This window comes from Molossus molossus, unplaced genomic scaffold (genome assembly GCF_014108415.1).
Source record: "Molossus molossus isolate mMolMol1 unplaced genomic scaffold, mMolMol1.p scaffold_m16_p_1, whole genome shotgun sequence".
Classification (NCBI taxonomy): Eukaryota; Metazoa; Chordata; class Mammalia; order Chiroptera; family Molossidae; genus Molossus; species Molossus molossus.
The window spans coordinates 97,200,155-97,226,975 of NW_023425344.1; the positions used below are offsets into that span (position 1 = coordinate 97,200,155).

Sequence of the window (26,821 nt, forward strand, 5' to 3'; positions counted from 1 at the left end):
CACCTCAAACCCTCAGCAGATGTGAAGCTTAATCAGATCATCGCAGCCCAGACCACGAATGGAAACTCCAGAAACCGCAGTCCTGGGACATGAGGCCACAACTATGCTCTCAGTGGCAGAATTATTCTAGAAAGCATTTGGACCATGCACTGGTTCGACATTCATCTAACGGCGACGAAGAAGGCACCACGAGAACTCGTTGGTGTTTGTGGGTCACGTCCGTGTGTGCACAGACCATCATCTGATTGGAGAGTCCTCAGGAACCTTAGCGTGCTGTGCGGTCACGGCTGCTGTCCTTCACGCCTGTCCTCCACTGAGCACCGTGGACTGCGTGATGCATCCCGGAGGGAAACCATCTTCTGGAAAAAGTATTGGTCTTACGCCCTGGCCGGTTTGGCTCAGCGGTTAGAGCATCGGCCTGCGCTCCTGAGAGACCCTGGTTCGGTTCCCACCAAGGGCACGTACCTTGGTTGCAGTTTGTCCCCGGCCCTGGTTGGGTCATGCGGGTGGCAGCCACTCGATGTGTCCCTTTCACGTCGATGTTTTTCTCTCTCTTTCCCTTCCACTGTATCTGAACAACAAAATGGAAAAATGTCCTTGGGTGAGGATAAAAAAAAAAAAAAGTATTGGTCTTACAAACAGTGGATATTTCCCAGCTTTCTCATAATTTGGGTGATATCTTAAATCCTATAAGCTTGAAGGATACAATTATTAATGTAATTACATCCAAATTTCTCATTAATGAAAAGACAAGAAGATGACAAGTATAGAAAGCCGTGAGGTGAACCCACATAATAGATTAGATCATAATGGAATCCGGGTCCAGTTTCACCTCTTTTGATCCATGGACATTTATACTCCTGTCCAAGCTCAGGGCAGTTCACGCTCATTTCCAAGAGGGAGACGTGCCGCCAATGTTACCAGGCCTAAAATCAAGAACTTGGTCTCATATACTTTCTCACAGAAGTTCAACTGTTAGACAGTTCTTTTTGGTATTGGCTGATTTGGGCATTGAAAATGGGTAGCCTTGGATCAGAGAACTGAAGTGTAATTCATTCCTGGGGACGACTCGGGTGACAGATGGAGAAACATTGTCACCGAGAGATGTTCTTTGGGATGACTTCCTTTTCATTCTGGAAGGCAATCTTGAGCTTGATGGTCAGGCTCCTGATTTTGTAAAACAGGGAGTTTGCAACAGATCAGGTTGTTTCCAACTGTGGCTGCTGAGTTCAGCTGGATGCAACCAGCATTGAAGTACCGGAAAAGCATAGGATATAAAATATCAGAACACATCACGTCACAGAGGAGTGCACTCTTTCTTGAAATTTTTCATTCAGTCACACATATACTATATGCGTGTCCTGGGTTGACGTAAAGTTTCTTTCTATGGAACAAGATTGCAGCCACCGCAGTAGAAGATTGCTTTATTCTTACATCAGAGCCACGATTAAGATAATTCCAGCTAGAGGAGGATACTTTGTCCTTGATTTATTTAGTACAATATGTTCCTTTCTACAGAAGGAAAAAAAGGGAGCATTTTAAATTAACTTTTTTCATTTTTCCAAAAGAAATGCAGCTAATTTTAGACACCATAGAGAATGTAGATAAGCACAAAGAAAAATAAATTAAAATTTGTTCTTATTACCTAGAGATAACCGCTCAATATTTTGATGTATGTGTATTTTCAATCTTTAGATTGTGTGTTTGTGTTAAATGGGATTGTTACTACATATAATTTTATAACCTACTCTTTTCAAATAACCACATAATATTATATTAACTGTTTTCTGAAATACCATTTAAAATGGCAAAATTGCATTCCATTTAAGTGCTTTTTAAAGCAAAATGACAAGAGGATAAAGAGGAAGATGAGCCATGTTCTGGGTGCTCTACGTGAGAGGAAAATACACTGGGAGGAAGATTCAGAGGTTCTCGCTTTCACGCCAGTCACACGGGACCCATAGATGCCAGGATGCGCTAAGACATTTATTTCCATTTAGGCTGGACACAAAGTGGACTATAGAATGTCAATAATGTACTTCAACTGGGGTAAAAATGCGTTCTGTTTTTTGATAACTTTATTAGGTTATCACACATACGTGGCCCACAGGGGTTTACAATTCTTCAAAGCTCTTTGCAATAAATGGTCTTGTTCGGACCTCATGGTGGCCCTGAATGGAGAAGTAGGGTCACCCTCGTGATCTGTATTTTATAGACAAGGAACACTTTCTTCTCAAGAGATGAAGAGCCACACAGCCTGCGCTGGGCTTGTCACCTTGTGTGGGGACATCTTCCTCTGTTTCCTACTCACTGTGGGTTCCTTTGTTCTGCTGAGGCGTGTGTCATGTGGCACCGGGCCAGCCCCGCTGCCATGTCTGTCCCCTGTGAGGCGGGGACGGGTTCTTCTGCAGCAGCACGCGGGCCGTGTGCCGGCTGACTGCCCTTGTCGGCTGGCCACGGGGAACGATGCCCACCATTGAGGCTGATCTCGCTGGGTCTCTTTTGTGTCAGCAAAGCTGGTTCTGTCTGGAGCTTGGCTGCTTTGTATTTCCTTGGTGCCTCTGACACACAGATGCAGTGGGGAGAAGGGCTTGGACTCCTTTTCCTGGTGACGGGCAATAGATGCCACTTGCTGGGTAATCGGATGCCGATCAAGTCACTGTGCCCAGAATGCACGGCTTCTAGTCCTGCTGTGCTCTTTCCCACGTGGCACCGTCAGACACATTTCACCGCGATCTGTGAACATCAGGTGGGTGGGTCTAAACAACAGATTGGCCCACTGATGGGACTTCGTTGGATGAGACCACAACCTCTTATTTCTAGGAGCTTCTGAATCTGAGACTAGGAAATGTGATTATGTCAAGAATAACCAGTGAGGGATTCTTAGACAGCTTTTTATTTTATTTTATTATTTTTAAAGAATCTTGTGTATTTTTTAAAAAAATGTTTTTTATTGATTTTTTTAGAGAGAGAGGAAGGGAGAGAGAGATAGAGACATCAATGTGATAGAGAAACATTAATCAGCGTTGCCTGCACGTCCCCTACTGGGGATCAAGCCTGCAACTTGGGCATGTGCCCTGACTGGGAATGGAACCGAGACCTCTCAGTTCGTAGGACGATGTTCAATCCACTGAGCCACACTGGCCGGGTGTTAGACAGCTTTTTACATTGTACAGAGGAACACTAAAGCATGAATGCAATTTTGTTTTTAGGTTGAAACTTCCTCTATAATGATGAGTGCTGAATACCTCATCAACCAGACCCTAATGCGGGAGATTCAGACTGGATATATCTGATAAAGAAACAAAGAATGTCACTTCCTAAAAGAGGCTGTTTCCACGTTGGCAGCTTCCCGGCCTCATGCATAGACTTCTGCGTATGGAAGGACTATCCTCAACACGGCTACAGAAATGAACAGAGGGTTGAAACCCCACCAGAGGAGTCCTCCATCTTCTCAGGCTTACAGTGTGCTGACTTGCTTTTCTTGGTTCTCAAACGATGCAGTCCAACAGCTCAGCAACTTCCTGTTTGAGTGTTAATTATTTCTTTTTATGCCTATATTTAAGATGCTTAAATCTCTGGCTCACTCCCTATAATTAGCTACAATGCTTAGAATATAGCCATGCATATCACAGTAAGGTTTCTCCTTTGATGGCTATTATTTCCCCTCTGAGCAGTTGCCAGTGGACGCAGATCAGGAAAACATGATGATGCGTGCAGCTATCTCCCAGGCAACCTTAACTTTGCAATTGCCATGGCTGCGATTCAAGGGGTTGCAGCTGTGTCCCTGTGGCAGCTTGACACCCATGAGCCTCTAGGACATGTGCACCTGTGTAGTTTGGAGGAGGGATCCTTTCTAGCTCAGTGGCCCCACCTCTTTGGCTTCCTTGCCCCTTGAGAGTGAAACCAAGAAATGACTGACAGAGTGGGAGAGTCATCAGCGAGAGGGTGGAGAATGGAAAATAAGACCTAACGCATGTGAGGGAAGGGTGCGGAGTAGTTTGAAGTTGATTTGAGGTGGCAAAAACAGTCTTCCTCCTCTCCCCTTCCCTGGCTCTGTTTAAATAAGTAGAATTGGCTTCAGCCAATTCTGAGAATTAAGCCCACTTCTCTCCCATCAGCATTTCTCGTTCAAGAACAAACGCTTAATTGGAATCGAGAAGGGGCCTTCTCTCTTTCCCAGCAGCTATACCTCGATGAGGGAAGGAATAAAGAGAGAAGAAAGGGAAAGAAGCATGAACCAGGAGGAGGATAAAAAAAATGAGGAAGTGAGAAAGAGAGGGACAGAACAGAGCCAGAGGAAGGAAGAGTCAACATGCCCTGAATTAGCTTGCTTTCTCAGCATTGCCAACAGCTTAATGGCTGTCACTTTAGCACATGGGACTTCCTCTTTCTCCAGACACACTGAGCTGGTGTTTCACTGGTAACAATAGGTTAATTGAATAGCCTGTCCACAGATAGGCATGCCGTGGCTCCGAGCTTTGGACTTCTGTTATATTTCTATGTGAGAGAGTCTGAATAGCACTTATCTTTTAAAAGAACTCATCATCATCATCGTCGTCGTCTTCGTTGTTGTCCTCCTCGTCTTACAGCCAGCCCCTCCCCTTCTTCTCCGAAGCCTATTCTTTCACAATTCAGCCTTTTACATGTTTTAGCAGTAACAGAGCATTTCTGACTGGAGGTATTTGGGCTTGTTGGCTACTGCATCAGGGACAAAGACTCAGAAATTTATGCTACAGAACTGGTTATTATAAAAGAGAGAAATGCATGTATTCTACTGTAATGTCGAAATGTATGAATTAGATCCTGAGGCTTACATCCATCTCTTTTCACATATTTTCATATATTTGTCCCACTGGGCAGAGCTGCAGTATAAACCCAATTCCCTTTTGGATATGTGTTGTGTCCCCTGTAGCACGTCCTTTCATTTGTATCACATACTGTTTTCAGGCAAATGCTGCTCTTTTGCAGGTAGATACATAATGATGCCAGTTTTAAGTTATGAGTAGCAAAGACCACTCTGCGTGGTCTCCATCTCTTTTATCTTGATGCCTCATTGCCAGCCATTTGCCCTGGGTGGGGTCTGTGTGCATTACCACTTTGACTGATTCGACTGAATTGACTAATCAACCACTCTTGGGTTTCGTAAAAACGAACCAAATGGATTGTCCCACAGAAAGCATCCAGGTTAGCAGGTTGCTAACACTGAATGAACTAGTCTGTCCTACAGCCCCCGTTCTTCTACCTTTAGCCTGATACAGACACCTGGAGCCCTGTGGTCCAGTACTCTCCATTCTCCACGTACCCGTGGAGCTTGCCTCAGCTGAGTCAGAGTCGGGGCCTCCATGCTTCTCTTGCTGGGGCCACAGGTAAGTAACCGATGGGAGACATGATAGGAGATGTTCTTTTAGCGCCAAGGCTGGCCTGCGGATCCGGGAGGCCTCCAGGCCCGGCAGCGTGAGCAGTGCCGGAGTCCAGCTCATAGCAGCAGCTGCGGATGCACAGCTGTCTGTCGTTGCGAAGGGACTTCCACCTTCCCACTCATACTCCTCCTTCAACCAAAGCCACCCTTCTTCCCATCCGGGAAGGTCTTAAAGAAGTTAGGATGGAGTGGGGAACTCGGGGCCCAGTCACTCCGATGCGCAGGTGACATGGGAACGGTACGAGTCGGCAGGTCTTGGGTGGGGCTGTGAATCTGCATTTTCACCCAGAACTGAAAGAGATTCTGGTGTAGGTAGACGCCAGACCTCATTCTGGGAAACACTGGGGAGAGGATTAGCGCCCAGAGCCCGCATTTCCCTAAAGCTTCCCTTAGAAAGTCAGCGAATACGCTATGCCACCAGCTCCAAGCATGTGCCATCTGCTGTCTTGGTGAGAGAAAGGCAGAGGACATGAACTCTAGCCTTTGTGCTCCCGGAGGGTCTGTGCAGCCTGCGCGGGGAGGCAGGGGATGCAGGAGTGGGAGGGAGGAGTTTTTCAAGTTGGGGAGGGGAATGCTTGAAGACAATGAGAATGTTCATTGATCCCAACCTCCTGAGATCTGGAGTTGAATTCAATGATGACTAAGCTCTGACTTGCTTGATACCATTTATCTGGTGAATAATGAAATAATATTGGGTGACTCATTAGCTGTCTAGAGAGCCTTATCACATCCTAAGGTGAGAATACCACAGGCTCCTTAGTAAGAAGGGGAATTTCTGGGCTGGTGTTTCACTGTAGGACTCCCCTGGGGAAATGTTGGAGGCACAGGGCAGGGCCTGGGACTCAATCCCTTTGGCACCAGCAGAGGAAATCAGTTCAGGCAAACGCGTCCTCGTGTGGGCGCCGGGGCTTTGCCAGTTGCTACCGCGAAGCCGACGCTGAAGTCTTGGGTTAAGCGTGAACCCAGGTGAGGGCATGGAGTGGAGCAGCAGGCAGCCTGGGAAGGGGAGCGAAGCTGTGAGTGGGAGAAGCCGCTGGAGGATGACCAAGGCCAAGCTCTCCCTTTGCAGCTGGGGTGGCGGGAAAGCAGGTCACCGCTGGCAGGAGGTGTGGGCGGCCGGGCGTGTCCCTCCCAGAGGACTGGATGCTGGGAGAGCACGTTCACAGAGAGGCGAGGCCACGGTGCTCTCCAGGCCATTTTGTGGTGGAGAAACCCCTGGGGGAGAAGGGGAAGGACCCGGGCAAGGATGACAGATGGGAAGAACCAAGAACTGTCCTGCTTCAGAAAGCTTCTTGGGTGATGAGGGCCCGGGGAGAAGGGGAGGCTGAGAGTGTGAAAAGTTGAGCTAATTTCTGTTTCTTGAGACTTCAAACCAAGTTGCAAGTTCTACCCACAGAGGAGGCTGGTTGTCTCCTGCGCCCCAGCTGAGGGGCGACGAGGCCGGGCAGGTGTAAGCTTCATGTGATGCGATCCCTGCTGCAGCAGGGCCTGGGCTGGGCCACAGCGCGGTGGAGGTTCCAGTGTTTCTAGAGCAGGCGAGGCAGGCAAGTCACTCCTGGAGTCATGAGCCAGCTTGACTGGGGAGGAGCCCAGCCTCTCCCGGGGTTCCTGTGGGCTTTGCGGAGCGGTGCCAGCATCCATCTCCCCTGGAGCCTGGTCTGAATGTTGGGAAAAGTCTGCCCACCCTTCTCAACACAGCCCCCTTCTCCATGGACCGGGACTAAGCGAGGGCCCCCTTTGGCACCAGAGACACCTCTTAAAGAAACAGACACAAACTAGGTCAGTTTCAGGGGTGGAGTATTGTAATGCTTTTAGGGAGAAGCAAATGGGTGTTGCAACTAGGGATGGGCAAACAAGTTCTGAAAAAATGCCCCCCGTCTCCACCCCCACTCTCCCAAACTTTCTCTTGTTTCATGTCAGGGCTAAATGATGGTTCAAAACAATTTTTTTCTAGTTGCTTTTTTGTAAGTGAGAACTGTTTCCCCACGCACCTCTCTGCACTGGTTTCCAGGAGGAGCTTGGACTGCAGCAGCCGCGCTCTCGGGGCCTGCGGGGCCTTCGGCCTGCACGGCCTTTCCCATGTGGCTTGGAGGAAAATGAACAGAAATGTTCCTATGCTCTGAAACGGTTCATCTGAAAGAAACCTCCGAGATCACTCTTTTTTTTTTTTTTTTTTAAATTTAATAAGCCTTTCTATATTTATTTATTTATTTATTTTTAATTTTTTTTTTTTGGTACGTGCCCCTAGTGGGAACTGAACCCGGGACTCGCTGGTCCGCAGGCCAAGGCTCCAATCGCTGAGCCAAACTGGCCAGGGCCTGAGATCACTCTTAACTGATGGGGAAGTGGAGACAGGTTTGCCCACGGTCTGGGAACGAGGTCTCGGCCTCTCTCTTGAGCCATTTCAGAAAAATGACTGCAGACAGCTTCTGAAAAACATCTGGAGAAACAGAGTTCCTCATTTTTTTGGGCAACATCCTTCATTGTCACCATTTCTGAGGTTCAGGAAGCGGTTCTTTTTCATCATATTTAATTAAATTAATTTGTTTGCTGAACAGGGATCTGGATAAGGGGGTATGTTGTTCTAATACAAGTCGTAGGAGATCTGCCACCTTTTCAACCAGGGAGGAGGGGTCTGAGAAATCTATCTAAAGGAAGGCTAGCCCGGCTGGTGTGGCTCAGTGGCTGAGCGCTGACCCATGCACCAAAAGGTCACCGGTTTGATTCCTGGTCAGGGCACGTGACCTGTTTCTGCAATGGCCTCTCTTATGCTTAGTTGTTCATTTAATGCACTGTATTCCCTGACCTGGACTTGAAGAGCTCTGAAGGCCTGAACTGTGTGTGGTTCATCAAGGCCTTGAGCTTAGTAGGTACTCAAAATGTGATTGTGGGGTTCATGATGGTTCCCACAGTGGCAAAGGTCATCCTTTGTGACTCACGCTTGTGTCTCCTCACCAACTCCCTCGGCATGCACCAGTGATGGACACAGGTTGGTTTCTCTATCGTTGTCATTTAACTTCTTTCAAATCTTATTGCATAGAAAATATAATAATAAAAAAAAATACATCAATGAATGAGAGATTTTTCCTTTGGAGGGAATGTTGCCAAAGGCCATGCTGATAGGTGACCCTTCAGACTATGCCAGTATGAAGATGAGTTTCATGATTCTGATCTAAGAGAACACAGGTATTGATTCACCAAAAATTTGCCCCTACCCCCTACCTACTGAAGGCTCTTGCATATGTGGCACGGAGGGACTGTGCTCACAGGAAGCCAGTATGGCACTTTATTTGGCTGATGGCACGGTCACCGTTGAGGCATGTTCCCATGAGATGTGCCAGAGAATCTGCTGATTGGCATGATAGGTTTGAAATCTTGGGCTCCGAGGGAAGTTTGATCTGTCAACATCTCCTCTCCATCCTTGTTCATCTGATATTTGTGAGCCATGAAACCAGCAAGGAATATTTTCATATTTCTTTTCAGGAAGAGGAATTAGAATCTGACCAATGGAAACGAACCGTTTTTGAGCTCGATGGTAGTCTCTCACCAGGGTCCAAATTCAAGAATGCACTCCAGGTCTAGGTCTTGATTTTTAAACAAGTAAATAGACTACTCTGTACGCCCTTTCACAATGGCATTCATCAGCTTGGGGGCCCCGAGAGGCCTGGATTTCAGCACGCAGGTCCCAGACGAGCACGCGCCATTGACTGGGGACAAAGCGTTCAGATTAGCTTCCAAACCCAGAGGTGCTTTTGGCTTCTGGGATCTGAGCTGGTGCTGCCAGGCATGTAAATGCCTCAACCCTGGGCCATAGCCTCCAATAATACGTCTGTTTGTTTGTTTGTTTTGGTAGAGGAGGTTGGTCTGGAGGGGATGGTTGGGTGGTAAATAAAGAGCTGAAAGACAATTCTCCTTCAATTTCTAGTGTAACAATACATTATTTGAGGGGGATGAATTGATTTGGAGAAATACCAAATATTCTAAAATCCTAAAGCAATGGAGATTCTTGAAAGATCATTAAATCTGCCTTGATTCTGCTTCAGACAAAGGAATTATGACATTTAGAAGTTACTTGAGGTTACATAGAGGTTCTGAGTGCAGCAAATTGTAGCCTCTACCAGCGTTTTCTGTGAAGGGCGTCCTGCTGCTGAGATCCTAGTTCTGTGTTTTGGAAAATTACTTTCATTGACTGGCAGCTGCTCCATTAATTCTATCCTGCTTAAAACCCAGGAGAAACAAAGCAACCCAATTTTTTTTTTTTTTTTTGATGGCAAATCACTAGTTGTTATTATTATTATTGTTTCTATTCATGTCAGTTCTTGAGTAAATGCCATGATCACGTGGTGTGCTTCCTTCCACCCTCAAAGTGCTTGCTCACATTTGCACACACACTGGTGGGCAAGAGATGGGGAAAATATTAGGAACATGGGCAGAAATAGGTATGTCTCTGATGCTTGATTCTCAGCCACAAGATCACAGAGTCACTTTTCCTACCTCTCAGGTGTTCTCATTACCAGAGAACAGATCAGCAGAATGTGCTACCCTGAGCCGTTTTCTCAGAGCTGGAACTGGGTTTGCTCTTACGTGTGCCCACTTTGTCATTCAGTTCTCTTCTCTCCTTCCACAAGAGCAAGTAAATCCAGCAGATATATGTCAGGATCCAGACTGCATGGAGCCGTGGGTCGTGCCAAGACATGGCAGCAGGACACAGGGAAGAATGGAGAGAGATCCCAGGCCTACAAGAGCCTGGAGAAAAGTCAGGTTCTCACACAAGAAGAGAAGCAGGCAGAGGCACTACTGGTCCTGAACAGACAGAAACTGCTGTCCAACCAAGTTCAGCAAAGACAAAAATTGCAGTCCTCCAGGATGGATGGCCCCAGGAGCCTTGTTGGGGAGAAAAGTTCACCATGTAGCTCATTATGGCTAACGGCATAATCTTCCCTCTCTGCACTCCCCTTCTCTCCTCCACTTTCCCTGTTTTGAGTTTACAAGTAGAGATGGCCATTTTGCCTGGAACCCTGCCTTAACTTGCAGTGCTTGTGGAACACGTAATTATTTACCCTGATCACTCCTGTGTTAATGTAGTCTTAACTACAAAACAGGTCTTTGTCTAAGGATTGCTAAGGAGGAGTCTGAAATTGCACGTGGACAGTCGATGTTCTTGTGTGGAAGTCAGCTGGGGTCAGGAGGATAGCCCATAGAGCCCACAGACTTCCTCTTCTGTCTCCGTCACCCACCGTTTGATTCTTAGCACATTAAACCACGGGACTCAAATTTAAATGATTAAATTTTAATAATTAATTTAATCACTTAAATTAAAATTAAGCAAAAAAATAATCTCTTAACAATTATAACAATAACAAATGCAACAATCATGAAAGACAGTAAAAGAAGACCTGAGGATTGTCATAGGGATTAGACGTACCGCGTTCGTTATCCTCAAAGAAGAACTTCTGGATTCTTTCCTGTAGGGTTCTCAGCCTTGAACCAACCTTTTTTTTTTTATCCTAATCTGAGGATATATATATATATATATATATATATAAATTTAAATTTATAATCAGATAGAGTGGGAGGAAGGGTGGAGGGAAGAGACAGAGAGAAACATCGATGTGAGAGGGACTCATTGACTGGTTGCCACCCACACAACCCCAACCCGGGCGGGGACAAACTGCAACTGAGGTACGTGCCCCTCCAGGGAACTGAACCCGGGACTCTCTGGTCTGCAGGCCAACGCTCTCACCGCTGAACCAAACTGGCCAGGGCGAACCAACATTTTTTCATCCATCGTTTCTGTTTGTAAAAAGCGGAGAGCTTTGGAATGAGAATGCTGGATGTGTATCCTGGCTCTGTTGCTTAACTGCATGGACCTAGGCGTGTTTCTTATCCTCGGGGAACCTCACTGTCCCCAGCTGGACATGGCAGTGATAATGCCTACTTCTTTGGATTCCTGGAAGATTAAAGATCCCGCTTGTGAGATGCTTAGCAGAACTCTGGCATATGGTAAGGACTCCGGGGGAAGGACCTCGTTCCCCTTTAAGGGATTCACATGGAAGGTGTGCTATGATGAAGAGAGGTGGCGGCATCTTTTCCCATCTGCACAAAGTTGGGGCAAGACTGGCGTGCATTAGGGGCCCCAGAGTGTTAGTCTGCCTTAGATCCATCACGCACAAGTTGTGCCATCTTGAGCCAGTTATCTCCCCTCTCTGTGCCCCAGTCTTCTCACCTCTAAACGAGGAGAAAAATTGTATCTACTTCATCAGGTTGCTATGAGGATAAAAGGACTCAATATACACAAAGCAATGAATAGTTCCTGGCACACAGTAAATGCTCAATAAACGTCGACTATTTTAGTACATTATACAACTCACTTAACACATTACAGTGGAATTACAGCTGGACTTCCCAGAGGAAGGCAGTTTCTTTCCTACTCCTCTGGCCCTTGGTTCTCACAAATTTTAATAAGATACAAGCCCTGCTACTGCAGCAGACATCTTCATATCATTACAGCTTCCCGCCGTTGACACATCATTGCTGACATTTTAGTAGGTGTAGGAAAATGTTGTGGTCTGGTCTATGTAGGGAAAAAATATTTGCGGGAGGCCCCTCTGATTAGCTTTATTATTGCTTTTAATGCACTGCACATGGGCAATCAAACATGCTTGGAAAGGGGCCATATTGGTTTTAAAGACAGATGATCTAAAACCAGCTTTCATTCAATTGTGGACCTGAGGAATTCCAGCTAATGTTCTAAGAGCTGCCACCAAATACTTTGTGGCATTCTGCCCGTGACTACCAGTGTTTTCTCCCTTTTCCCCACCCTACACAGCCTACCCTGGGTTTCTAAATGATGGAGATATAAAATAACATATCTGAGTTTTCATATTTTATTCGTATAAAAGTTACACATGCATATTGTTTAAAGAGTCAGATTACAAGACTTATTATGATAAATGTCAATCCCTTGCCCAATACCCCTGCTAGGTCTAAATGGTTATGTCCCCTCAAATTCATATGTGGAAGCCTTCACCCCCAATGTGACTGTATTACGAGGTGAGACCATTGGTAGGTGCCTAGGTCGGTGATTTTCAACCTTTTTCATCTCATGGCACACATAAGCTAATTACTAAATTCTGCGGCACACCGAAAAAATGTATTATAATTTTTGCTGATCTGACCAAAAAATAGGTAAAATTTGATTCATTCCCACTGGACGGCTCTTCTTGTTGTGTTGGCTGTTGTCACTTTTTCATTTGACAGCCTAAGAGAAAGGATCAGCGCCCCTGACCAGGTGGTCAGGTATTGCGTGTTTTAAAACTTCTGAGGCACACCTGCCTGCGTCCTCAGCACCCCTGCTGAAAATCACTGGCTTAGGTCATGACGGTGGAGCCCTCACGGTGGGGTTAGTGCTTTATGCAAGAGACCCCACAAAGCCTTCGACTCCTTCCCCATGTGAGGAGAAGCCAGAGACCCTGCAGAGGACTCTTACTAGCTCTGCTGGACTCTGACTTCCGACTTCCAGCATCCAGAACTGTGAGAAAAAAGTTTCTATCGTTTATAAGCCACCCAATCCGTAACAGTCGATGTAGTTGCATCCACTCTGCCGGGCATTTAGGCTTTTTAAAAATATTCTTATCGATTATTTTAGAGAGAGAGGAAGGGGGAGAGAAATAGCGATGTGAGAGAGACATCAATGGGCTGCCTCCTGCACGCCCCTTATGGAGAACTGAGCTCGAAACCTTGGGCATGTGCTCTGATTGGGGAATCAAACAGGGCCCTCTCGGTCCGTGGGATGACACTCAAGCCACTGGGCCACACCGGCTGGGCATTCAGGCTCTTTAATCTGGACATTCAGGCTAGGATACCTGCCCCCCCACCATCACCATTTCTTGATTCCTAGAGGAAATCACTTTCACCTGTTTTAACTGGTCCTTTTGATATTAATCTCCATGATCTCAAAATAATGTGTTTTTTAGTGTCCTTTTTAAAATTTCACTATCAGGCATTTTCTGTTTTCTTTTGGAGATAAAACTTTCTTTCTCTTTCACCAAACCTGTACCTCACCTACTTTCCAATACCTCTTTCAACATACTGCCCATCTTTGTGTTCTGCCAATGCAACTACGTGGTAAATATAGTTATGTTAACTATGTACATGTTCCTTGCAACTAGAATTTGTTATACTATGATTACCTTGATGTCCTACAAAACGTTTGGATTTTCCTGGTTTTGTTGTCACTTGGTTTTTGTTTTTATTTTTATTTATTTATTTATTTTAATCCTCACCCGAGGACATTTCTCCATTTCTTGTTCAGATAGAGTGGGAGGGAGAGAGAGGAAGTGAGAGAGAGAGAGAGAAACATCAACGTGAAAGGGACACATCGAGTGGTTGCCTCCCACGCAACCCCAAGTGGGGGTAGGGACAAACCGCAACCAAGGTACATGCCCTTAGCGGGAACCGAACCCAGGTCTCTCTGGTCCGAGGGCCAACGCTCTAACTGCTGAGCAAAACTGGCCAGGGCTTGGTTTTTGTTTTTACTCATCACTAATCCCCACACTTCCTTCACTTGTTTTACTTTCCTCTCAATATATTCACATTCACCTATTACACTCTTAATTCATTTTTTGAAAAGTTCTCTCTTTCTTATCACCAATCTAATGATTGTTCTCTATCCTTAAAATCTCCCTTCACCTCATCCTAGGACTCCCCTAGCCTCTCTGTGCACAGGACCCTGTTTTCTGGTCTGTGTCTCCATGTCTTCCCTTCTTTCCTCACTTCCTGTGTTGGAGGAACTTCTCCAGTAGCCTCCTCAGAAAGTGTGCATAGGAGACGAATGTGTGAGACCGTGCACACCTCGAAATGTCTTTAGACTATCCTCACACTGCATGATGTTAGTGTGAAACTGTCCATTGTAGATAATTTTCCTAGGCATTTTCAAGGCCTTACCCCCACTGTCTTCTACTTTCAAGGTCGACACTGAGATGCCAAGTCCACTCTGATTCTTGGTCCGGTGCATGGAGTTTCCTTTCTCTCTCCTCAGTGCTGAGAATCTCGCCTTTGTCTCCAGTGACGACAACTTCACAACCACGTACCACAGTGTGAGTCTCCGCACCTGCCCTGCTGGGCATTCAGGCTCTTTTTTTTTAATCCTCATCCGAGGACATTTTTCCATTTTTTGTACAGACAGAGTGGGAGGGAGAGAGAGGAAGAGAGAGAGAGAGGGAAACATCGACGTGAAGGGACACATCGAGTGGCTGCCACCCGCACGACCAACCAGGGCCGGGGACAAACTGCAACCGAGGTACGTGCCCTTAGCGGGAACTGAACCCGGGTCTCTCTGTACCGCAGGCCGACGCTCTAACCGCTGAGCCAAACCGGCCAGGGCCATTCAGGCTCTTTTAATCTGGACATTCACATTCCTCAATCCTGAGAAACTTTCTTGAACAATTTATTTGTAATTTCACCCTTACTTCCCTTTACTCTTTCCTTTCTTTCTGAAATTCCATGACTGGTCTCTACTTTTCTTTTATTGTATTTTCTCTTTTTCACCTTCATGTGCAATATCCTGGGGCATTTTCTGACCTTAACTTATAACACTTTCATTGAGATTTTAATTTCTGATATATTTTTATGGAGGTAAAATGGACATCATGTCGATATCATATTTTCAACTTCAAAAGCTCTTCCTTGATTATTCCTACTTTTTCTTTTCTTTCCTTTTTCTTTTTCTTTTTTAAAGAAATGCTCTTCTCTTACATATTGATGATTTTTTTCTAAAGTGTTTCTTTTCCTGCATAGTGTGTCTTCCTGCCCAGTTGCCTTTCTCTGTTTGTTTTGGCCTCTGCTTTTTCTGTGAAAGGCTTTTTCCTTGAGTGTCTGCTGATACTTTAAGGGTGGTAGCTAAAAAGGCTAATTGGATTCTCAGTGCTCATGAGGAGGGGTGTGGACCATAGCTATCTCTGTCGGGTAGTCTGGCTGGGCCATTCTGGGGGGAACCCCCACAATGATTTGTAAAGATTTTTTCCCCATAGGCTGGTCAATTTATCTAGAGGACACTGTTCCACTCCCCACCCCACCTGGAAAAGTGTGGATGCCAGTGTTCTAGGTGCGTGGGAGAGAGGGCGAGGGGTCGCAACCTGCAGGACGCAAAATTTAATTTTACTCTATTTGTTTTCTTGTGGCGTCTCTCACTTCAAACTGTGCCTTAGGTACCCCATTCTAGTGATCCTCTATTTTAGCTTCTGTAGAGAATAAACTTCAGATTTCTGTGAGGGTAGGAAAGGCAGTTGCCTCACTGAAGAGACTGTGAGTTTCTTCTTCTTAGGTGATTTTAACCTGCTGTTCTGCTTACAGCCCTACCTCACTGCCAGAGATACCTAATGGTAACATCTGAGGCTTCTGGGGATACGGGTGGTAACATCTGTGTCTTGGATTTCCCTGCTGGGGTTTAGGATGGAGGCGGCTGCACTTTCTGCACGATGGTAGTGCCCACGATGCAGCTGCCTTGTACCTCCTCAGCCCACACCCTTCTTCCTTTTCATTCCAGCTTCCAAAATGTGGTCTCTTCTTCCACTATTTTGTCCTTGTGGATTTACTCCTTAAAATAAATGTCTTCACTGTTATTTTTATTGAGGTTTCAAGAGAGATTGCAGACAGCTGCATGTTTCAACCTGTTTATAAGTGAACACCATGATGGAGGATTTTTTGGGAAATAAAATCTGGAACATCGACACACGAATGAGTATGGTGTTGTTTCAAGTGGTTGCATCAGCGGACTACATGTTTATTTTAACTGAACTGCTACTAGCTAGCAGAGCTTTTTGAATCCTCTTTTGTAATTGTTTTCATAGCCCACAACATAGTCCTTTTGAACTTATGCAAAGGTAAGAATTTTATATTTTAATAGATCTGATTTTTAGAAGCACCAAAATGCCACATGGAAAGCAGGCTTGTAAAAAAGGCCAGTGATAAATCTTGGCTTTCATTTAAAAAAATCTTGCTGATTCTGTAATAGACAGAAAGTCAGAAACTAATTTCTTGAGAGTAGTATAAAATGTATAGAGTGGAGACGATTTCTTAATTGCTTGAAAATGAAGTTTTGACTGCCGTATTTTGAGCAAGGCTATCATTGAAATAGTGCACGGTCTCCTAATATCAACACCAAATTGTGTTCATAAGCACAGGTTTTTCTCCCTCCCCCCAGTTGTACTGAGATATAACATGATGTGAGTTTAAGGTGTACAACATAATGATTTGATGTATGTATTTATATATCACTATTCATTACCTCACATAGTTACAATTTTTCTTTTATATGGTATGGTTAACTATGTACATTACATCCCCAGGACTTATTTTAAGATGGTTCAAGTCACATTTATAGATGAACATACAGAGGCCAAACCTTGATTTACTTGCTCAAATTCATATACTGGAACCCAAGATGTAGACTCAAATAGAAGTGAAACAGTTTTACTGATTTTTAAGGAGAGTCTGGGTGAGTACTGATTGTTCAAGATCTTTATGAGAAAAGTGAGTAGGTTCTTGTTCGTCTCTTCCTATGCTGTCGAGGTGGAGAACCGTTTATTTTTTTCAATGAAAAAGGGCAAAGATATGAACAGGATATAAAAATGAAATCCAGCCCTAGCTGGTTTGGCTCAGCAGTTGGAGCATCGGCCTGTGGACCAGAGAGTCCTGGGTTTGGCTCCCGCTAGGGGCATGTACAAAAAAAAAAAAGAAATTCAATTTTGTAATAAAGGAAAAATACATAGAAAAATGTCAAGAGTAATAAACATTATGAGAATGAAAGAGAAAGAGAGAGAGAGAGGGGTTGTTTTCCAGCTGATCTTCAGCTTAAGCCTGTATCAGCGAGGCCAGTTCTTTGGGAAGCAGGTCAAGTTCAGAGGGTGGTCATGGTCTCAACACCACGTGTGGCAGTAGCCCAGATTCTGTGAGCAGAAAGAAGAGCCTTGCTTGAAAATTAAAAATTTATTTTTAATTTTTCAATTGTTTGATTTGAAAGATAGTTAGAGAGAGAGAGAGAGAAAGAGAGAGAGAGAGAGAGAGATATGCATCAATTTGCTGTCCCCACCCATCTATGCATTCTTGGGTTGCTTCTTGTATGTGCCCTGTCTGGAGATTGAACCTGCAACCTTGGCATAGCAGGATGACGCTCTAACCAATTGAGCTACCTGGCCAGGGCTAAACATTTTTTTAACGGTTTCTTCCAATTGTTTTATTACACATGTCAAAGTTCACCAGCCCACCCATCATGCCCCGCTACTACTGCCCCCCTCATTGCGGGGGTAAAAAGGACCCTGAGTTGAGATGACAGTGGAGACCCCCTTAGTATGGGATCTGGTACACTGGGGCGTGGTCCCTGGGCCCCGTGATGATCAGGCATTGTTAAGGGACACGTCACATCACATGATGGAGGCGGTCTTGGGCATCTGGAACACCATGCTTCCTGTGGGCATGCTGCAGATGCTGACCGGGCTGTCCATCCCAATGCGCACCCACCACTGGCCGGGAGGGGAGAACTTTAGACCGAGGATGGTGCTGTCCTTCCAGCCCTCCATGTGTTTCTGGATCGCCTGAAGGTGGGCTGCAGCCACAGATGGCCATTGGCTGTGACCACCAGAATCCAGTTTTCTGAGTATTGGGGGTCAGACTTACTATCTAAGACTCAAATTGGTATTCCTGGGGCTCCTGGTGTTCCTCAGGTCCCAGCACCGTAAGCAGGCATCCAGACCTCCTATCTAGATGCTCTGGTCTTTGACAACAATGTTCTTGGCTCCATTTGGGGGACCTGGCAGGTCCCTGACTATCCTCTGGTCCTTAGGTCCCAGATCCTGATGGTGCCATCAGTGAAGCAAGCAAAGGCCCGGTTGTCCTTCCAGGTTGGCAGCCGAGGCCTGGCAGGGGAGACCCGCAGAGGGTAGCCCATCTCTTATGTGCAGGGAAGGTGCCATCAGATCCCACGCACTTGCACCAGATAAACTATGGCCAGCTGTCGGCAGGGTAGTGCTGTTAGGGAACAGTAGGCAGGTGTGCTGGTGGGTCCCGTGGGTCTGTGCACGCAGGTGGCTGTTGGGGAACCTGTCCTCTACCATCTGGCCCACCAGCTCCGTACGTTGACTCCACCCCTGCACCAGGTGAACATGTGCCCCGTGAAGCTGCTGACTACTGTGGCCGGCTCGGGCCCCCTGTGCTTTAGCATCTGCATGTTCTCCATTCTGTACAGGATGGCCACCTTCTTGGATTGCCAGGGCAAGGTATCTGGCCTCTTCCATGTGTCTTCGCAGCCCTTGGGGTCCCAGTATACGGGCTTCAGAAAGGGATAAGTTCTCCCAGCAGATCTTGGGCCAATGCAGGGAAGCAGCCTGGCCCTGTGCTCCCTTCTTGGGAACCCAAAGCATCATCGGTACAAGATTCTGCTCCAAAGCAGCACGGTCCTGGGCCCGTGCTTTCCAGGCCTGGCACTTGTTCTATCAGTCTTGGTAGGTCCACCTTATCGTGGGTCCCAGCAATAATCTGCCAGAGTTGCTGGGTCAGAACATTCTGCCAAAACAGGCTCGGAGCCCTAGGATGGCTGAATGTCTAGCTGGTAGACTGGGGAGCCGTCCACTCCAGAGGGCTGCTGGACCCAGTCAGACGACCTTGTGGCCATGACATCTTTGAAGTTTGGCCCCTGAGGACTGAGGGCTGTGGGGGCTTGGCCCCTGGGTGCCAGGAAGACAGGAGGGCTGGCTGGTCCCCTGAGTCCTGGTTGTTTCCCCTGGCTGGAAGCCCAGGGGTTGGCTGCAGGTCTCCATGATTTGTAGGAAAATCCTGCCTGTGATGTTCCTGTAGACCCTGTTGAATCTTCTGGTGCAACTAGTAAATGCTCTCTACCCGTGCTGACAAGTGAGGGGGAACCTAGGGTACTGCTCCTTGAGCTGACCCTGACAGTTCAGGGCCAGAAGACCGGCCTCACCATCCTGGGAGGGCGCCCCTGGGGGCAGATGGCCACACACGGTCATCTTCAGGCAGTGCTCACAAGGACCCGCACCTGGGACGGAGGTTCAGAGGCAGCAGAAGGAAGCTGGGGGATTCCCAGAAGAACTGGTTGAAAACCATTATTTCTAAATGAAAACCATTCCTAGCCTCATTCGGATTTAGCTAGATGACAGCGTGCTCTCTGGTGTTAAGGCGTGGAGAAGACCCTCTTTGTCCTCCTTCTCAAGCAGCAGAGGAAACTGTTAGAAGGCAGCTGCTTTTTGAGGGCTTGTGATACTCTTGCCTCCTCCCTGGGAGCCAGAGGATAGGCTGAAGGACAGAAATGAGCATCAACAGGCAAACTCACATTGCGTTTGGCTCTGAAGTCATCCTGTAATCTCACGACAATGGTGAAATGTGCAACTTTTGTCTGAATTTGCTCAGGACGTCAATTGACCAAATGATCCATGCGGTGGGGAAAAAGCAGCTCATTGGACTGACTTGACCAGTTCGTGAACCAGCTTTGAGCCTGCGGAGTCCAGCCCCAGCCCAGGTTCTGGTAGCTCTTGCTCAATTACCAGTGGAGATGGCTTCAATTTGCATACTGTAAGAAACAAGAAGCTCAATGAGATGCACTGGGTTCTGGGTCTCTACATGAGCAGTTAACAAATTAGCACAGGGGAAACTTTTGCAAATGAGAGATTAAATTTCTTTGTTTATGTTGGAAATCTCCCTAGGTCTCTGTCAGCAAAAGGGCAATAACATTCTTTCCGTGTTGGGCTGGCTTTCAGTTCCTTTGTTATTTTTATTTCTTTTGTTCTTGCTATGGGCCCTTAGAGCGACCATCTCTCTCATTAGGGTAGGCTTCCGGGGGAGGGGTGGGGGTGCAGGGGAGGTAGGGTTGCCAGATAATGCCCAGTTGAATTTGAATTTTAGACAGACAATGAATAATTTTTAAAAAATGTATAAGTATGTCCCAAATATTGCATGGGATATACTTATACTAAAACAAGTATTCCTTGCTTACCTGACATTGACATTGCTCAAAGCTTCCTGTATTTTTATTTTCAGATAGAGTGGGGGAGAGAGAGAGAGAGAGAGAGAGAGAGAGAGAGAGAGAGAGAAACATCAATGTAAGAGAGACACATTGATTGGTTGTGACCAGGGCCCGGGACGGAATTGCAACTGAGGTATGTATGTGCCCTTGACTGGAATCGAACCCGTGACTCATTGGTCCATGGGCCGATGCTTAAATCACTGAGCCAAACCAGCCAGAGGAACACCCTGCATTTTTATTTGCTAAATTTGGGTAGCACTAGAGTTTCCCAGGGCTGTAAGAAAGGTTGCTTTTCCTACACTCTTCCTCTGTGCCTGGGATAGACTGTATTGTAACTCGAACCTGAGACTTGATTTCCAAGGGCTGGGACCAGGGTGAGGAGAGTGAAACCCTTGCTCAGGCACAAAACCAGTAACTGAGATAAAGAATACTTTGATGCGGTATTTAAAACAATAAAAATAAAAATATGTCCTTGTCTTTATTTATAATTTTCATCATAAATATTATAATGATCATATTTTTGTCATGAATGTAATTATTTTGGTACTAATTTTTACTTTTCAAATATTGTGTTAAAATATCCTGTATCTTGATTACAGAATCTTTTTGCACCCTTAAATTATTGCACTCAAGGTGGTGAGTGGCAGGAATGTTTAATGTAAGTTTGTGGTCTCACTAAGAACAATGTCAAAATTCTTCCTTTAGAATTAAAATGTGAGTTTTTAAAATTTGACTTAATTGATTTCTATTTTCATATAGATTCAAAGAAGCCTGTGGTCTTCCCTCATCAGTTTTAATATGAGTGAAGTTTCTTACCTTTGCCTCTGTCCAGGCAGATACCTTTTGGTCCTGACTTTCTTCTCTCAAGGCAATGAAGAAAGTCATTGTCTCTTTCTTTGCTTTAGCATGAGGAGAAGACTCTGTCTGTGTCCAATGGCAGCAGCTTCCTGAGGAAGCTTGGGGAGACTTTTGGCCTTAGATGCATGGGGGCAGGACTGATGACTATTGAATTTTAATATCATCTTATTGACTATTTATAATGATATTTGTTCACTAATCATCAGGGAAATACAAATTAAAACCACAATCACCTCACATGGGTCAGAATGGTTATTGTCAATAACTCAACAAACAATAAGTGTTGACAAGGATGTGGAGAAAAGGGAACCCTTGTGCACTGTTGGTGGGACTGCAAATTGGTGCAGCCACTATGGCAAACAGTATAGAGTTTCCTTAAAAAATTAAAAATGAAACTGCCTTATGATCCAGCAACTCCTCTTCTGGGACTATATATGAAGAAACCCAAAATACTATTTCAAAAGAATATATGCATTACAATGTTTATCACAGTGTTATTTGCATTATTTACAATGGCCAAAATTTGGAAGCAGCCCAAGTGCCCATCAGTAGATGAGTGGATCAAAAAACTGCAGTACATATACACAATGGGATACTATTCAGCCATAAAAAAGGAGGAAATTTTATCCTTGGCAACAGCGTGTATGAACCTGGAGAATAAAATAAGTCAGACAGAGAAAGACAAATACCATATGATTTCACTTACATGTGGAATTTAATGAACAAAATAAACTAACAAACAGAACAGAAACAGACTTTTAGATACAGGTGGGAGGGGGGTTAGTGGGCTGAATGAAAAAGGTGAAGGGATTAAAAAGTACAAATTGGCAGTTACTAAACAGTCATGGGGTGTAAAGTACAGCACAGGGAATCTAGTCAATAATATTGTGATAACTATAATGTGCCAAATGCGTACTAGATTATCGAGGGGACCACTTCGTAAATTACAGAATTATCTAACCACTATGCTGTGTACCTGAAATTAATACAAAATAATATTGAGTGTAAATTGTAATTAAAAAATAAAATGTAAAACACAGTTAATGCTCTTTACTGGTTTTCAATGTTGAAAAATGTCCTCTCTCCTTACCTGTTTAGCAACCACTTGGCGGTGAACTTCCTCTCCTCTGGGAAGACTTTAACACTGCGTTTTCATAGGATTATTTCTGAAAGTGACAATATCCATCATTCAGGAAGATGTTTTTAAGAAACGTGCAGGGCACCGAGTCATCTCATTTCTCTCATGCTCAAGTTCCTCCTCCTGTCCTCAGACAGTTCTTTCCCAGACCAGCTTAGGGAGCGCAGCTATGACCAAAACATTCCATTACCTCTAGGTGACCTTTTTCTGAGACTTGGGAATGGAGTGTTTCAGCGATAGGTCAGGCACTTATGACTTTACTGGTGCTCCCTGAAAGACAAGGCTGATGAATAGCATTTGAACCCTGTTTCCCTAATCCTTCAGGCAGAATAAGAGGCTCTCCGTAGGCGATCTGGAGTGATTCATGGTGCCTGCTTCAGCATAGCCACACATCATATAAATACACATTGACAGTTCGCACACACTGGCCTCACGGTGGTATTTACTTACAATCCTCTCAAGTACGCTCCCAATGGCGGCGTGAGGACAGCCCTCTGGTGCAGGCTAGCAAACAAAGAGGCACCGACTCGTCTCTCCGTATCTGGCCACCAGAACACAGCAGCCTTTGGAACGCTCAGCTCTCTTTTTGTGCCACTTGGCACCTAACGCCCGTGGGGTCAGGCAATTGTTTGTTAGTTTATTGCAAGGACAGTCATTAAAAAAAATAAACAAACAAAAGGTAGTAAACTCAGACCTGTCCAGATCGGTCCTTTGGCCATACTAAAGTTTTGAAGGTGGAGAAAAAGTTGAGACTGTGAAATTGTAACGAGGTGGGAAATAGATGGGCTACTAATAAACTGTTAAGAGAGAGTTTGAGATATTTGAGGACACAAGCCCTAGTTGGTGAAAGTGTAAAGAGAAAAACTCATATAAAGACCCCCGAGAAACACTTAACTCCATAATTTTACAAAAAAATTCTTGATAGGTAATAATGAAAAAACAATAGGCAAATGCCAGCTGTTGTTGATGGATATTTGTGTTTTCCACACTGGCAACCCCACTGCTTCAAAGAAAATGTCAAAAACAGAAACGCTGTTCGTTAGAGCAATACGAAGGTTATCCACGCAGGAGCCTCCTGACTGCTAACCTTGGACTCAGGAGGAAAACTACCAAGCAGGATTTGGCGAAGAGTGGAATTCATGTAAATAAAACCAGAAGCAACGCAGAACTGCCTCAATACCCCCTTTAACCCAGGCTCCTTTGGTGGTGAAGTGCATGGGAAATAATATATATATATATATATATATATATATATATATATATTTAAATTATTATTATTATTTTCACCCAAGGACATTTTTTTCATTTTCTTGTTCAGATCCAGCAGGAGGGAGAGAGAGGAAGAGAGAGAAACATCAATGTGAGAGAGACACATCTATCGTTTGCCTTCTGCATGCACCCTGACTGGGGCCAGGGATCAAACCCGCAACCCAAGTATGTGCCCTTGACTGGGAATTGAACCCGAGACCCTTCGATGGGCAGGCTGACGCTCTAAGCATTTAGTAAAACCCACCAGGGTTATTACTATTATTCATTGATAATTCACTTTCATCATTTGGATCACCCCTTTGGCTTATACACTATATCCTGAAGTTTAGAAAATGGAGCAGCCCTGGCCAGGAGGCTCAGTTGGTTGAAGCATCATCCCATACACCAAAAGGCTGCAGGTTCAAGCTTGGTTGGCGCGCCTGTGGGACGCAACCAATCGATGTTTCCCTCTCACATTGATGTTTCTCTGTCTCTCTCAAAAAATTAATTAAAAATATAAACATATCCTTGGGTGAGGATAAAAAGAAATTTAAAAAATGTAACAAAAAATAAATCAAGGCTATGGAATAGTAATAGAGGTGGAAAAGGATGAGTAACTAATAACACGCTAAGAGAGTGGCAGACACTGGGGGCACCAGTCGGGCCCTGATATGTGCTGTTGACAGAGTGCCACATCAAAGCTCCACAATTTGTTTATTGCGTTCTGACGGATGTGTAAACAACCTTCTTCAGTGCCGCTGACAACCAATGCGCCTCTGTTTTCTCATTGGCTGGGTTTGTTAATGGCTTGTTTGGTTTGAGAGTACTCCCAGGAAAAGAGACCAAAGTCTTATAGTTTATGTCAAACGTAATTTTACCTCTTCGAAGTGAGTACTTACAATGCCTAGACCAACAGAGCCTAGAGATAAAATATACCAAAACCACAATATCTTTCTCTTAAAAAGCTTTTTTTTAAATAAGAGAATGAGAAGACAAGCCACAGACTGGAAGAAAAATACTTGCAAAAGACATGTCTGATAATATACTGTTATCTAAAGTATATAAAGATTTCTTAAAACTCTTGCCCTGGTCAGGTAGCTCAGTTGGTTAGAGCGTCATTGCGATATGCCAAGGTGGCAGGAACGATCCCTGGTCAGGGTACATACAAGAACCAACCAATGAATGCATAATGAGTGGAACAATAAATCAATCTCTCTCTCTCTCTAAAAATCAATAAATAAAAATTAAAAGAAAACCTCAGCTGTTAGACAGCAAACAACCTGATTCAAAAATGGGCAGACACCTCCCTAAAGAAGATATAAAGACAGCAGATAAACATATGAAAAGAGGCTCCACATCATATATCATCAGGGAAATACAAATGAAAACAACACGATACCACTGTACACCTTTAAAATGCTCAAAATCTGGACCATGAACACCACCAAATGCTGGCAAAGCTGTGAAACAGCAGGAGCTCCCAGTCATTGCTGGTAGGAACCCAAAATGGTCTGGTCATTTTGGAAGACAGTTGGTGTGTTCTTACAAAACTTAACATACTCTTACCACATGATCTAGCAATTGCGCTCCTTGGTGTTTATCCAAATGAACTGAAAAGTTATGTCCACACAAAAACCTGCACATAGGTTTATGGCAGCTTTATTCATAATTGCCAAGACTTGGAAGCAACCAAGATGTCCTTCAGGAGGTGAATAGACAACATGTGGTATATCAGACAATGGAACATTATTCAGTACGAAAAAGAAATGAGCTTTCAAGTCATGAAAGGACACGAAGAACCTTAAATGCATAATACTAAGTAACAGAAGTCAATCTGAAAAGGTTACATACTGTGTAATTCCAACTATATGACATTCTGGAAAAGGCAAACTATGGAGACAGTAGAAATATCAGTGGTCTCCTAGGGTCAGTGGGAGGAAGGGATGAATAAATGGAGCACAGAGGATTTTTAGGGCAGTGAAAATATTCTGTATAATACAATAATTATGAAAATATGTCATTACACATTTGTCTAAATGCTCAGAATATACACCACCAAGAGTGACCTGATGTACACTATGGATTCTTGATGATGATGATGTTCAATGTAGGTTCATCAATTAAAACCAATGCACCACTGTGGTGCGAGATTTGACAATGGGGAGGCTGAGTATATGTGGGGGCAGGAATATAAGGAAAATCTGCATCTTCCACTCAATTTTGCTGTGAACCTAAAACTGCTCCAAGAAAATAAAATCTTAAAATTAAAAAATTCTGACCATCCCCATGCATTTAAAGTATATAGTTTGTGCAAAATGAAGTAGGGACATATTCACACTTGATATCAGAGAAGTCTGCATCCTCAAGGACTTGAAGAAGCCCATCTTCTGGTCTGGAAAGTTGCTTGCATAATGCAGAGATGACCTGGTTCACCTCGCAGGAAAGCCTCCTCAGTCATTCAACAAAATTCATTCATCAAGTATTTGAGAAACCTCCTGCGTGTCCTCATGTCCTTCTCTGAACTTTTACTCAGTGGACCCTACTATCCTATAGTGCTCACTCATTCCCATGCTCAAGGATGTCCCTTACCAAGGTGGAGGATTCTGAGTTGCCTCATGCCCTTAAACAGATGAGCAGGTGAGAAGAACAAGTTGAGAAGTCAGTGCCTCAGGTACCCTTTCTTAAAGCTCATGTGGGAACATTTTTATTTATTCCTTGAAAGACAACGTGTAGAGTGTACCCTCAGAAAATTTATACAAACCACCTCTGACCCTGGAGCCCTTTATGACTAAGGTAATCCAGTCGTCACTAAGCTCTGCTATAATTAACAAATTGACAGTTTGCCACGATTTACCCTTGGCCAGGGATTCTGGACGACACAGGAAGTACCATCTGGGGGAGGACCTTTGATTGACTAGAAAGAGGGACTCTGAGGAAAGGAAGACCATGTCATGAAAAACCGGACAGCAGAAAAGCTAAACCAATGAACTTCCTGTATCTTCATCCTCCATGAACGAGAAAACCAGTGAAAAAGGAGAACTTGACTGGCAGAGGGAATTTTGACTTGTGCCATTTCCTGACTTTATATTAATTTTACATTCCTTAACCCCCTCAACCCCAA

The 26,821-nt window shown here is 44.8% G+C and overlaps 1 pseudogene; it reads right to left on the reverse strand.

Annotated features, from left to right (window-relative positions):
* Nucleotides 1–17,767: 17,767 nt before the first annotated feature.
* On the reverse strand, nucleotides 17,768–19,443 carry LOC118632429 (annotated as a pseudogene).
* Between the last annotated feature and the right edge of the window lie 7,378 nt (nucleotides 19,444–26,821).